Here is a 12,911-nt window from a genome sequence, read left to right as displayed (position 1 = left end):
GAGAGAATAAATGAGATTGTGCGTGTAAAGCTCTTACAGCGCTGGAAATGTGTTACTTAATATTACTATTATCATTATCATTATTATTATTGGCTTCATCATTAGGCAGTGTGACACATTAGGCAGAAATGAATGGATTCGTTTCTTTTAGAGTGAGGACATGAAGATATGAGTTATTTTCATTAGCAATTGGTTTTGCGTGTGTGTGTGTGTGTGTGTGTGTTGTGTGTGTTATTGAAATAATTGAATTGCTACTGGTTGGAGAACATTACTTCTTTCCCTTTTAGTTTTAATTCTGTGGCAGCCAGCAAGTCTCTACTGATAGATATTCCAACCGAGTCCTTCCAAGAGACCATTTCTTGAATGGAAACTGCGCGTCTGTACATGACCTGATCTTAGCTTCTAGAAGTTCCCTTCAGGTGATGTCAATACTTTCCTTTCTTTGTGAGGGAAGAAAAGCATTGATTTCTTAAGTCTGTTAATTTTCTAAGTAGCTTTATTTTATAGGAGACACAAGAATTTGCAAGGAATAGAAGTTTTCTCAAATAGAGAAAAGTCACGAGAACTGAACGGAGGACATTGAGGGCAGAGGAAGCCCCAGGCAAGAGTGCAGCATCTGACTCTCTTCCCTCCTTGGACAAGCTGACAGCTGGCATCTGTGCTCCGCTCACATGACACTCCGTTCTTTCCTCTTAAGGTGGGGACTGGATAAGGAGGTGAAGTCTGCAATGGACTGGGAGAGATTGGATAAGCCTGAGATATGCAGCTTTCCAGACTTCATACAGAGGAGCCCCACAAAGTCTTTGCAGGACACCGTAGCTGCTCCCACAGGAAAGGAAGCAAACGTTCTGTCCTTTCCTTCCAGGCCACCTCCCTCTGTGGAATCCCCTCTTCTTGGTTCTCCCTTCACTCACTGCTCACCCAGTCCCAAGTGCCCCCAAGCCATCCTTGGGTTGTCCAAAATTGCCCTTTCTGTTCAGGGTTGGAAACTTCAATGATCCTCATGGTGTCTCTTATTCTAAAATGGTCCTTTCCTCCACGCCAACAAAATGCCCCCCTCTGGGGTACTCTGGGCTGCTGGATTTTAATGTGACCGAAGTAGTCCACATAAGGGCCTGAAGGATAGATTGAGGGCAGAGTAGAGGTGGGAAACTTGCATTTTCCAAGAAGTTCTCACCACTGTTATTTTTTAACAATAAATGATTCCTCTGTGGGTGGATTATATGAAGACGTCTTTGCAGCGTGCAATTTATTGCTGCGGGGGTCAAAAATGCAGATGGTCACAGCTTCAGGGCAGGGGGGCAGGGCAGGTAGCATAACTGGGTTAACAGGCAGAGTTAACAAATGGGGACCGTGGAGATTGACAACCTGAAGGGGGCTGTCCACATTTAACAACAACAGCTGGGGGCTGTTCTATCTCCCAGAAGCCCCCCTCAGCGCTTTCCTCACCCCCATTAGTGTGACCGTGGAGGTGAATGAGCCCAGGGCTGCCCTGGATGCATGCCCAGCACCCTCCAGCAGCCGCCCAGTACCCTCCAGCAGCCGCCCAGTACCCTCCAGCAGCCGCCCAGTACCCTACATGGTACAGAGGGAAAAGACACTTTTCTCAGAAAGAGAGACTTAGAAGGTGAGTCAAATCTACCCTGTCCTGATCGTATATGTTTTTCCCAATTACTGTTTCTCACATTTTTACTATTCCAGAATCAAAATTCTCTCTGTTAGTACAAAAATAAAGTGGCTTTACACCTATCCAAGAACCATATAAGAGGAGTGGCACTGATGGAACTTTATTATGATGAGAAATTCAAATTAAAATATTTAAAAATAAATTTCAGCCCCAAATCCATTTATACTGCAGTCCCTTGTCTGATTTGTAAAAACACAAATACATGAACAACCTAACGTTTGCAATACTGAACCAAAATATCCAGAATACTTAAATAATATTCCAGGCAAAACTAAATGTAAACTGGAATTTCAAGATTGTGCAGAAGTAGGAGTACACGGGCATATATGTGGCTTCCCCATTAATTTAACTGTGAACTTTTATTTGTGAAATATTGTTTGGGTTGTTTCATAATCTAGCAAAGTAATCAGTTCCAAATTAGTGTTCAGATTAAATAAAAATAACATAGATAAAAAATATCCTGGCCTATTTGTACACATAAACATCCTTTTCCATTTCAGAGAAGCTTTCAGAAAAACACACATATTGAGAAGTCAAGGGTTAAGCCTAATTAATTTTTCTTCATATCTTATAGCTGACACAGGCAGAGGAAAGGAAAGGAAATCATAGTCTCCTTTGCTTCCTTCATTTGGAAGAAAGTCCATACACAAACTAGAATATAATTAATGACTTTTAATGAATGCAAATATTTTAATGTATGAGGCACAGCCTAGGAAAAGCAAGAATCAAATTAAGGAAAAAATAAAGATATAAACCAAAAAAATGTAAATATCACTTGTAGGTCATAAGAAAGGATTAAGATCACAGAAAATTTTTTGTACATGTTGCATTTTAGATCCAGCTCCATGATAGTCAAGGTTATAGCTAGCCTTTAACTAATTAACTAATTAGAGTAGATGGAATACAGTAGAGATGAAAGAAAGGATTCTTAAATATTCTTGACTTTTTCTGATATATTTGTGGGTTCTTCATAAATACAACATATATGTACCTTCAGTTTTTCAGAGAAGTTCTGATTTTATCTACTCTTATTTTGATTAGTCAGCTAAACATATAGCTACATTTAACTTTTATCTCCTTGTAAAACTGCATATAAATTCCTTAAGCAGAAAAGACCCAGATTTATTTTAAGGCTTGGGATAAAAGGTGTAGCACTGGAATGATCTCTCCTCCGTGAGAAGAGAAACCCATTGGGTCTGGTAGAGATTGTATTAATTTTCTCCTTGACCTCTTGCCTGAGTAGCTTGAAATCAAAACTGGGTTCTGCTCTAGCTTATGTCCTCACTGGGAGTACTTATTAAATTGTGAGTATGTTACCTGGTGCTAATGAAAGCCACATGGGTTGCTCCAGGTTCAGTGATTTCCCCTTCCGATTTTCTGGTTCTGGAGCCCTGTTTCCACTTGCTGCCCCTCCAGTGAGAACTCTCAGGGCACATTCTCCATCCAGTTTTAAGGAGGTTTGTGTGGAGAAATAAGTCTAATAGCACATGTTACAAATCATCACCAAATCAACAATATCAAGATTTACCCCAAACAGTGACAAAGGTACATAACAGGATGACAGAGTGCAGGAAACTTTCAAATAAGAGGGAAAGAGCTTTGTTGGCAGTAACGCAAGAGTGGCCATAGTTAACATTTGTTGAATGATTATTGAGTCAGGTCCTGGGCTAAGTATTTTACTTCTATTATCTTATTTAATCCTATTCCTGTTTTACCAATGAGAAAACTGAGGCACAGAGGTGAGGTGACTTGTTCAACCAAACAGTGGAAATGATAGATTTAAATATCCTCCAATGAGCAGCCCTAAATTGCTTAACATGTGTCTTACAATTTGGTCTGATGAAATCGTCTGGTTATCTTTTTTTGAATAGTATAGAACTTGAAGATCTTAGAATTCTCTTACCCTCAAATCGGAACTAAAGCAACTTTAATCGGATTAAAGCAATCATTGACCTTCTCTGTTTTCCAGGATTTATGTGGGGATGGTTTGTCATCAATTTTAATTGCAAAATTATAAACCTCATTATGTTTTGGTGAAGGTGGACATTGGAAACTCAATGTCATTCAAGATGTTATTCTACCATCATATTCTTTACTAATTTATCATTGGGCTTATATTAAAACAGACTAACAGTGATCATTTATTAAGGACCTATTACTGTGGTACAGGGCCTGTGCTAAATATTTTACATACAATATTTAATTTAATTCTCAGTAATATTCTAGCTGTCAATATCCCCATTTTTCAGATGATAAAAAGAGGAATTCAGAGATTAAGCAATTTACTCCAAATTCACACATCCTTGATGTGGTGGACCCGATTAGAACCCAGGTATGCCTGACTGCAAAAGCCATGATCATTACCTTTGCATTATGTCTTTTAAATTCAAATAAACCAACAAATCAATAAAAGATATTGAAAGAGTAAAACATTTTCAAATGGAATAATTTTTATTGTCATAAATAAGCATTTTTAAATTGAACCATATTTATTGTCATAATAGCACTATCACCTCCTCAGAGAAGACTTTTTGTATCGTGGAATACAGTGTTTTGTAGCTCCGGCTAAGATCTGGTCCAGGTTATGTGTCATGGGGTCCCACTCTTGATGAGCTCACAGATCTGAGGATAGCTTAAAGGTGCATGTCCCCTTGTGAAAACCAAACAAAACTGGAAGTCAGAGGCAGAGGTAGGGCGCCTGGTACTGTTCCTCAGTCTTCACTCCTAACATTCATTCAGAAGCAAGAGGAGAGAGCTCAAGTCCCATGCTAACGCTGCCTTGGCCCATAGCTTTGCAAGTACCTAAAATTGGGAAGTAGTTTCTTGTGTTCACCTGGAGATGTTGGTGGTTTACTGTGGGCCAAGCAGTCTAATTATGATGCAAGTGGGCTTCCAGGCCTCAACAAGTTTTCTTTCACACTGGGTGCCCTGAGGAGAAAGGAGGGGCTTATGGTATGGCCTCATTGTTTGAGCCTGCCATGCAGGTGCCCCGCTGGGAAACAGTGGATTCCATTGATGGTGCGTGGCCCTGCACAGGCCAGCACATATTGCTGCGGGCAGGTACGGAAGTCAACAGTGAGGCAAAGCCAGGTGGGGGGCTCAAGAATGAAAATGGCCTCCTTTTCCTGACAGAATTCATCACAGCCGTGCTGGAGACTACCTCAATATTTTGAAATACCAGTCTGTGCGTTTGGACAGACGCTTCAGCTCTAAAGCCCTGATATTATGGCAGATGCTTCTATTTTCGGAATCTTCCGCAAATAGAGAACTCTAAGTCTTGAATGTGGTAAATTATATGCACTTTATTTTTAAAGAAATTATGTCTGAAGAACTGTCTTTCCTGCAAAAGGGGAAGAAGAACCTAGAAGCTTTCTTGGGTTTGTTTAAATTTTTTTGTTTACTGGAAGAAATAAATATAGATAAGAGGGTAAGATATATCATGGGATTTAAAAAAAAATCATTACTGTGATTTTTCAATAAGGAATGGCTAAGAGCCTTAATTTCACATTGCTAAGCTTTGTCTTCAGGCCTGATATTTCTCAGCCAAAAGCTTCTAAGCAGAGAGGCACACAGACATGGCAATACATACATGGAAAAATACAGACATGGAAAATCAGGTAGGAATGGGCATAGGAATGTAGCCCAGCCTTGCCCTGCAACACTTCTGAGCGAGAAATCATTCATTTATTCATCCACTCGTTTATGAAACACTTATTAATCTCATATAAGCTGGCACTAGATACATGCTTTTGATCCTTGGGCATCAGTTTTGCAGGCTTCTTGGTTTCCAAGTTGGGGAATACAATTCACCTTTAAGCTGGGGCCAAGATGATCATTTTCATTCTCTTCAAAAACTTGATTGGCAACAACCAGGTGCCAGCACCATGATTTGCATCGGGGGCAAAAGAGGGAGCAAAACCGGCTTACTCCTTCCTACAGGTTCTCCTTCCTTGGCACAGGGCGGGGCTTCTAATGCCTTCGCAGCATTTCCTGTTTAACTAGAATCTGAGGGCAACTCCAGTTCAATAGCAGTAAACGAGGTAAGGTATGACAAGTGCCTGGCACAGAGCCAAACTTTGTGGGGGGAATTACTAAAACTCTTGAGGCCTCAGTTTCCTCATTTAAAATTTATCCTCAGTAAAATGGGAACAATAAGACCTACCTTAAATGGTTGCTGTGGAGGGTTAAACGAGATCATGCTTGAGCATCACCCGTCACAGTGCCTGGTACGTAAACAGATGGACCAGAAAGGGTGCTAGCCATTGTTGTTATCCGTTTTGGATAGCTTGTTTCTCTCAGTCTTTCTATAGCTGAATTTATGGACGACCCTGTGGACTGAGGCCATCCTCCATGCTCCCAAAAGGCTTGTCATGTGGAATTTCAAAGTGCATGAAGTAGACTCTGGTTACTTAAAAATCTCAGACTCCTGTCTGATTAGCACCATATTCTAGCCTTTACTCCTCCAGTGCTCCTTCCTCAGGCATCATTTGCACCTCACGGTATGTTCTTTTTCCCCCTCTTTGTCCAACAGGGACAGGGAGGGTGTCAAGGAAGAGGTGTCCCCTTCCCTGATTCCCACAGTTCCCCTCACTCTGAGTCTCTGCTGAGGGAACCAGCCTGTCTACCTTCGGGAAGATTAGAAAAGCAAGCCCCGGCCTTGGCTCACCAGCATGGATGCGTGGGGAGCAGCTAAGCTGAGAAACCCGTCTGGACATCGGCCCCAGGGAAAATGTGTCTGCCTCTGTTTTGATTGGCTTCCAGGGCAACCTTCTGACCTGACGTCATGCTAACTGAGGATTGTGGGAAAGTCCATCTGACCACCAGTTTCCTGCAGGTGGCTTTTGATTAAGCTGAAGGAGGGGCCTGAGAACCAGCGTGCAGTCTGGGTCTCCAGGGAAGTCCTGTGTCAGCACAGGCACCGGCCTCCCCTGGCCTGGAGAAGAGAGGAGGAGAGCAGGGAAGGACCAGCCTAATCTCAGGAACCAACGTCGCATGCGCAAACCAACAGAGTTTTCCACTGCTTGGCTTAATTTGAACGGTAGCAGCTGGCCCTACACTTGGCTGCCATGGGACAAAGGGCTTTTCTCCAGCTAGGGTCACAAGAGTGGAATCCAGGTCAGCACAGAGTAAAATTTAACTTCTGTTTATTTTTTTTCCCCCCCTTACTTATAACACTTTTGGCCCCCAAACCGCACTCCCACGTTCCTCCCTACCCATTCCCCCTCTCCATGTTCTGACCAGGTTTCTGATGTGGATATTCTGAAACCAGACGTCAGTTCACTGCCTTTGACTTACTAGCCTTCCCAAGGTTTGGCTAAATCTGATAAGAGTTAAGTGAGTTTTGCTTGGCAGGCGCCAAAGAAGGAGCAGGTCCTAAGGGGAGAAAACAAAGTGCAGTTTATACATGTTAACGTACCTTGGCCTTATCTGGCCCCTTGGGACGCGCCCTCTCTCTTCCCCTCTCCTTCCCTCCTCAGCGGCTGCTTCCCTGCAGCTTCTGGTTCGCACAAGTGTCCCAGCTCATCCCTCCCTCTGCCCTCGTCCTGCCCCTTCCTCCTTTCCTTGTCACCGTCAATAGTGCCTCCTTTCCACAGGCACTAGGCCTTCACCGCCCTCTCTGCCCCACGCTCTCCACTTTCCCAGAGGCCTTTTTGTTTTCTCATGGGTTGGACTTCATGTAATTTGAGGATGCGGATGAGAAACTGCAGGGGGCAAGATTTAAGGACGGGCAGTGTGGCCTGGAAAGACACGGGCTACCGAGCCAGGTAGATTTGGGTCCCAGCCATGTGTGTTTTGGTCAAGTTGCCTAAACACTCAACAGCAATATCCCCATCTACAGAGTGAAGATGGTATCTTTTTTCAGAAGTGATATATGGAGAGCTTCTAGCTCCGTGCCACCTAGCAGATACTTCATAAATCATCAGTGTGATTGCTGTTATCAGGCTGCTCTATCTACACCTGACACCAGTCCTAGGCGAGGGATGATTGTGAAGGAGGTCTGCGATGGTGGGAGGCGTTATTACCACAGCTGCCTCTATCTCCCCGTTAGCGTTGTGTCCTACGGCTGCCTCTGAGGAAATCTAGAAGCCAAAGAAGGATGAGGGAGAAACAAGCAGAGAGAATGATGTTGCCCTGCTTGGAGTCGATAGCAAGTGGTGACAAGCATGGTCACCCGGGGCCACCAGGGTTTCATTCACCTGAGGAGACAAGAGGCTCAGGGGACCAAGACACTTGGATAATGGGCAGAATTAGCTGCTCTCTGCTGAGACTGGTGACCCTACCTCTGAGGGGTTCCCAAGTGCCCTGGTGACCCCAGCATTCACAGGCCACCATTTTCTTTTTAGGCCAGTGATTTTCCACCCTAGCTGCACATTAGAATCTCGTGTGGGAGTGGGCCTGGCTAGTTTTAAAAGCTCTGCAGGTGAATCCACTGTAATCAGAGTTGAGAATCACTGTTCCAGACTCAGCCTGAGCCTGTTAGGGCTTCTTCTGTGGAGGGAAGCTCCTTTCCTATGTCATTTTTCCCCAGATGGATCCCAAATGATGATGAAAGCTTGATGGTAATTATTCACATTGCTTAATTTGTGTCATGCTGTAAAACCATTTATTTACTTTAAAATGTATATACTCCTTATTCCAGCAAGCACAGTCTAATTTGGTATGGTTATCTTGCTCAAGCAATAGATCCCAGTCTTCCAATTAAAAAACACAAGGAAGGAAGGGAGAATCATTACGTAGGTTCCTTTCTGGAGTAACATCAAGAGTCATTTAGGGGAAGTTAAACTTATCAGGATAGGTTGAGGAAACCCTTCGGGGGTGACTCCTTCATTTCTCTGAACTGGTTGACGAGCTCAAACAAAAAGCCTCACGCATACTGATGGGCACCTCATCTCCCAGGAAGCCTCCTCCATCATCTGAGCTGCTTTTTTTTTTTTTTTGAAAAGGCAAAATTGCACACACGTGTTACAAGAAGCCTGCACACTAGTGGTTGACCGAGTTTCTACTCTCATTGCTGAGATGTAGCTGTGACATCCTTGAGTTTTTAGAAAACCATACTTTATTCTAAAGAGTTACTATGAAACTTAGTGTAGGCATAATAATCATCAAGGAAAACTGAGGTTGATGGCACTGCTGATATTTTATCTGGAAGGATTACCTGGAAGCACCGGGTCACTCTCCACTGTCAAATATTGACGTTCAGTCACGTGGAAGAGTGACATGACCACTTATGTTAGGTGCAGAAGAGCACAACTAGGACTAAAGGTTAGAAGTGACAAGGAGACACATTTGAACTAAGGATGATGGAGACCCTTTTGATGGAATAAATGAGCCTCACACCAGAGTATCTCTTGACCAATCAGTTCAAACACCTGAAGGTCAGAGTTGTGAGTATTTGAAGAGGAGTAGCTAGATTATTGTTTACACCAAAGATCTTCAGCTGGCCAGGCAAAAGCGTCCCATACGCTGAAACCAACGCGGGCAGAAAAAGGTAAGAGGATAAATTCAATCCACATCTAAAAGTATCTTACACACCCATGAGAATTTTAGAAGTACTATTATCCATACCAGTACGTTCAGGAAACAGACTCAAGGAAGGTAAGTCACTTTCCCAGAGCTTCTCCATAACTGAAAGGCAACACTTAAGTCGAGGTCTGCCTGACCCTATTTTACTATAACTCTATCCTGATTGTAGGGTTTCTGCTTTGCTCCTTTTTTTTTTTTTCAGTTCGTTCCTTATGTAACATTTGTACTGTATCTTCAAAAACTCATTGGCATTAAGTCAAATCTATATTCAGTACATATTTGGGGCAGTGATTTACCCAATATTTGGTCTGGGCATCAGGCAGATTTTTAGATTTGCTGGTAGATATCGTATACCAGGGAGGGCCATCCAGTAGATGTGTTTTCCAAGTGAGTTCATTAAATAATAGACTCAATAATAGAAAGACTAACTTAGGACTGATTTCAATATGCCAGGCCTGCTTTCATATTAGCTATTTGTTGAGTCAAGATTCAATTCTCACCCTCTGTGAGCCGAAATCATCTTTGTGCTCAACAGGTGTGTCTGGAGTGCTGTGGGCGGTGCATGCCTGTGTTCTCAGTCCTGCCGAGCAGATCCAGGTCATATCCAAATCCTGGCCCTGCTACTTCTCAGCCAATGACCTAGAGCGAGGCATGTATATATCTTTTCTAATGGCTATTTTCTCATGGGGTGGTTGGTATTAAATGAATTAAGATAGTAAATGACATATTAAGTGCCTTCTTTCCTTCCCAAATACTAACTTAGCTCCCACTCAGCACAGGCCTTGGGCTAGATGCTGAATATTCAGTAGTAAATTAGAGCTGTTTCTCTTTCCAAACTTAAAGCTCAGTAAGAGATAGACTAAAATCAAGTAAACAAAATAACTACACCTTATGAAGACTGCTGTAGGAGAAACAAGGTGCAGAGACAGACGGTCAGGGTAGGGCACCAACCTTAGAGTAGCCAGGTACTATTAATTGCATTGTTGTTATGATTATAGTTCAAGCGGGTTCTTCTTTAAAAAAAGACTCTTTATAATGGAATTTTTCAATATATGCAAAACTAAAGAGTCGTACACACACCATCACTCAGCTATAACCAGTATCAACTGATGACTGCTCATGTTGATATTCTTTCCTATTTCCGTACCCCCAGCAACTGCATTATTTTCCCAGAAACCTCAGCTATCATATCATAATCTGTAAATATTTCAGTACCTCTTTATAAGTGATAAGCATAATACATAAACAATTCAGATAATCTTACTATTACAACTGAATTTTTGAGGGCCTTGGAGCTGAAGCTCTTGGTTACGTCTTTTTTTTTTTTTTTTTGCAGTAATTTTTTTTTAAACATCTTTATTGGAGTATAATTGCTTTACAATGGTGTGTTAGTTTCGGCTGTATAACATAGTGAATCAGCTATACATATACATACATCCCCATATATCCTCCCTCTTGCATCTCCCTCCCACCCTCCGTATCCCACCCCTCTAGGTGGACACAAAGCACCGAGCTGATCTCCCTGTGCTATGCAGCTGCTTCCCACTAGGTATCTATTTTACATTTGGTAGTGTATATACGTCCATGCCACTCTCTCACTTCGTCACAGCTTACCCTTCCCCTGCCCTGTGTCCTCAAGTCCATTCTCTATGTCTGCGTCTTTATTCCTGTCCTGCCCCTAGGTTCTTCAGAACCATTTTTTTTGTTTTTTTTTTTGTTTTTTTAGATTCCATATATATGTGTTAGCATATGGTATTTGCTTTTCTCTTTCTGACTTATTTCACTCTGTATGACAGTCTCTAGGTCCATCCACCTCACTACAAATAACTCAATTTTGTTTCTTTTTATGGCTGAGTAATATTCCATTGTATATATGTGCCACATCTTCTTTATCCATTCACCTGTCGATGGACACTTAGGTTGCTTCCATGTCCTGACTATTGTAAATAGAGCTGCAATGAACATTGTGGTACATGCCTCTTTTTGAATTATGGTTTTCTCAGGGTATATACGCAGTAGTGGGATTGCTGGGTCGTATGGTAGTTCTATTTTTAGTTTTTTGAGGAACCTCCATACTGTTCTCCATAGTGGCTGTATCATTTTACATTCCCACCAACAGTGCAAGAGGTTTCCCTTTTCCCCACACCCTCTCCAGCATTTATTGTTTGTAGATTTTTTGAGGATGGCCATTCTGACTACTGTGAGGTGATAACTCATTGTAGTTTTGATTTGCATTTCTCTAATGATTAGTGATGTTGAGCATTCTTTCATGTGTTTGTTGGCAATCTGTATATCTTCTTTGCAAAAATGTCTTTTTAGGTCTTCTGCCTATTTTTGGATTGGGTTGTTTGTTTTTGATATTGAGCTGCATGTGCTCCTTGTATATTTTGGAGATTAATTCTTTGTCAGTTGCTTCCTTTGCAAATATTTTCTCCCATTCTGAGGGTTGTCTTTTCGTCTTGTTTATGGTTTCCTTTGCTGTGCAAAATCTTTTAAGTTTCATTAGGTTCCATTTGTTTATTTTAGTTTTTATTTCCATTTCTCTAGGAGGTGGGTCAAAAAGGATCTTGCTGTAATTTATGTCATGGAGACTTCTGCCTATGTTTTCCTCTAAGAGTTTTATAGTGTCTGGCCTTACATTTAGGTCTTTAATCCATTTTGAGTTTATTTTTGTGTATGGTGTTAGGTAGTGTTCTAATTTCATTCTTTTACATGTAGCTGTCCAGTTTTCCCAGCAACACTTATTGAAGAGGCTGTCTTTTCTCCGCTGTATATCTTTGCCTCCTTTATCAAAGATAAGGTGACCATATGTGCGTGGGTTTATCTCTGGGCTTTCTATCCTGTTCCATTGATCTATATTTCTGTTTTTGTGCTAGTACGATACTGTCTTGATTACTGTAGCTTTGTATTACAGTCTGAAGTCAGGGAGCCTGATTCCTCCAGCTCCGTTTTTCTTACTCAAGATTGTTTTGGCTATTTGGGTTCTTTTGTGTTTCCATACTAATTGTGAAATATTTTGTTCTACTTCTGTGAAAAACGCCATTGGTAGTTTGATAGGGATTGCATTGACTCTGTAGATTGCTATGGGTAGTATAGTCATTTTCACAATGTTGATTCTTCCAATCCAAGAACATGGTATATCTCTCCATCTATTTGTATCATCTTTAATTTCTTTCATCAGTGTCTTAAAGTGTTCTGCATACAGATCTTTTGTCTCCTTAGGTAGGTTTATTCCTAGGTATTTTATTCTTTTTGTTGCAGTGGTAAATGGGAGTGTTTCCTTAATTTCTCTTTCAGATTTTTCATCATTAATGTATAGGAATGCAAGAGATTTCGTGCATTAATTTTGTTTCCTGCTACTGTACCAAATTCATTGATTAGCTCTAGCAGTTTTCTGGTAGCATCTTTAGGATCTCTATGTATAGTATCATGTCATCTGCAAACAGTGACAGTTTTACTTCTTCTTTTCCAATTTGGGTTCCTTTTATTTCTTTTTCTTCTCTAATTGCCATGGCTAGAACTTCCAAAACTATGTTGAATAATAGTGGTGAGAGTGGGCAACCTTGTGTTGTTCCTGATCTTAGTGGAAATGGTTTCAGTTTTTCACCATTGAGAACGATGTTGGCTGTGGGTTTGTCATATATGGCCTTTATTATGTTGAGGTAAGTTCCCTCTCTGCCTACTTTCTGGAGGGTTTTTA

At 41.5% G+C, this 12,911-nt stretch overlaps 1 long non-coding RNA gene across 1 annotated transcript in view; it reads right to left on the bottom strand.

Annotated features, from left to right (window-relative positions):
• Positions 1-10,555, bottom strand: part of LOC309663682 — a 16,063-nt gene extending 5,508 nt beyond the window's left edge. Inside the window, exons 1-2 of the long non-coding RNA XR_014265400.1 lie at positions 7,104-10,555; positions 1-6,620 (exon numbers count right to left, since the gene is read on the bottom strand). The exon at positions 1-6,620 is cut by the window's left edge and continues 5,508 nt beyond it. This is a non-coding gene — a long non-coding RNA (uncharacterized lncRNA). The remainder of the gene's footprint in view (positions 6,621-7,103) is intronic.
• Positions 10,556-12,911: the final 2,356 nt, after the last annotated feature.

Source organism: Balaenoptera physalus (assembly GCF_965194825.1).
Source record: "Balaenoptera physalus genome assembly, chromosome: 7".
NCBI classification, from domain to species: domain Eukaryota; kingdom Metazoa; phylum Chordata; class Mammalia; order Artiodactyla; family Balaenopteridae; genus Balaenoptera; species Balaenoptera physalus.
The sequence above is the reverse complement of the archived record's forward strand: the minus strand, read 5'-3'. Positions and strand labels throughout refer to the sequence as shown.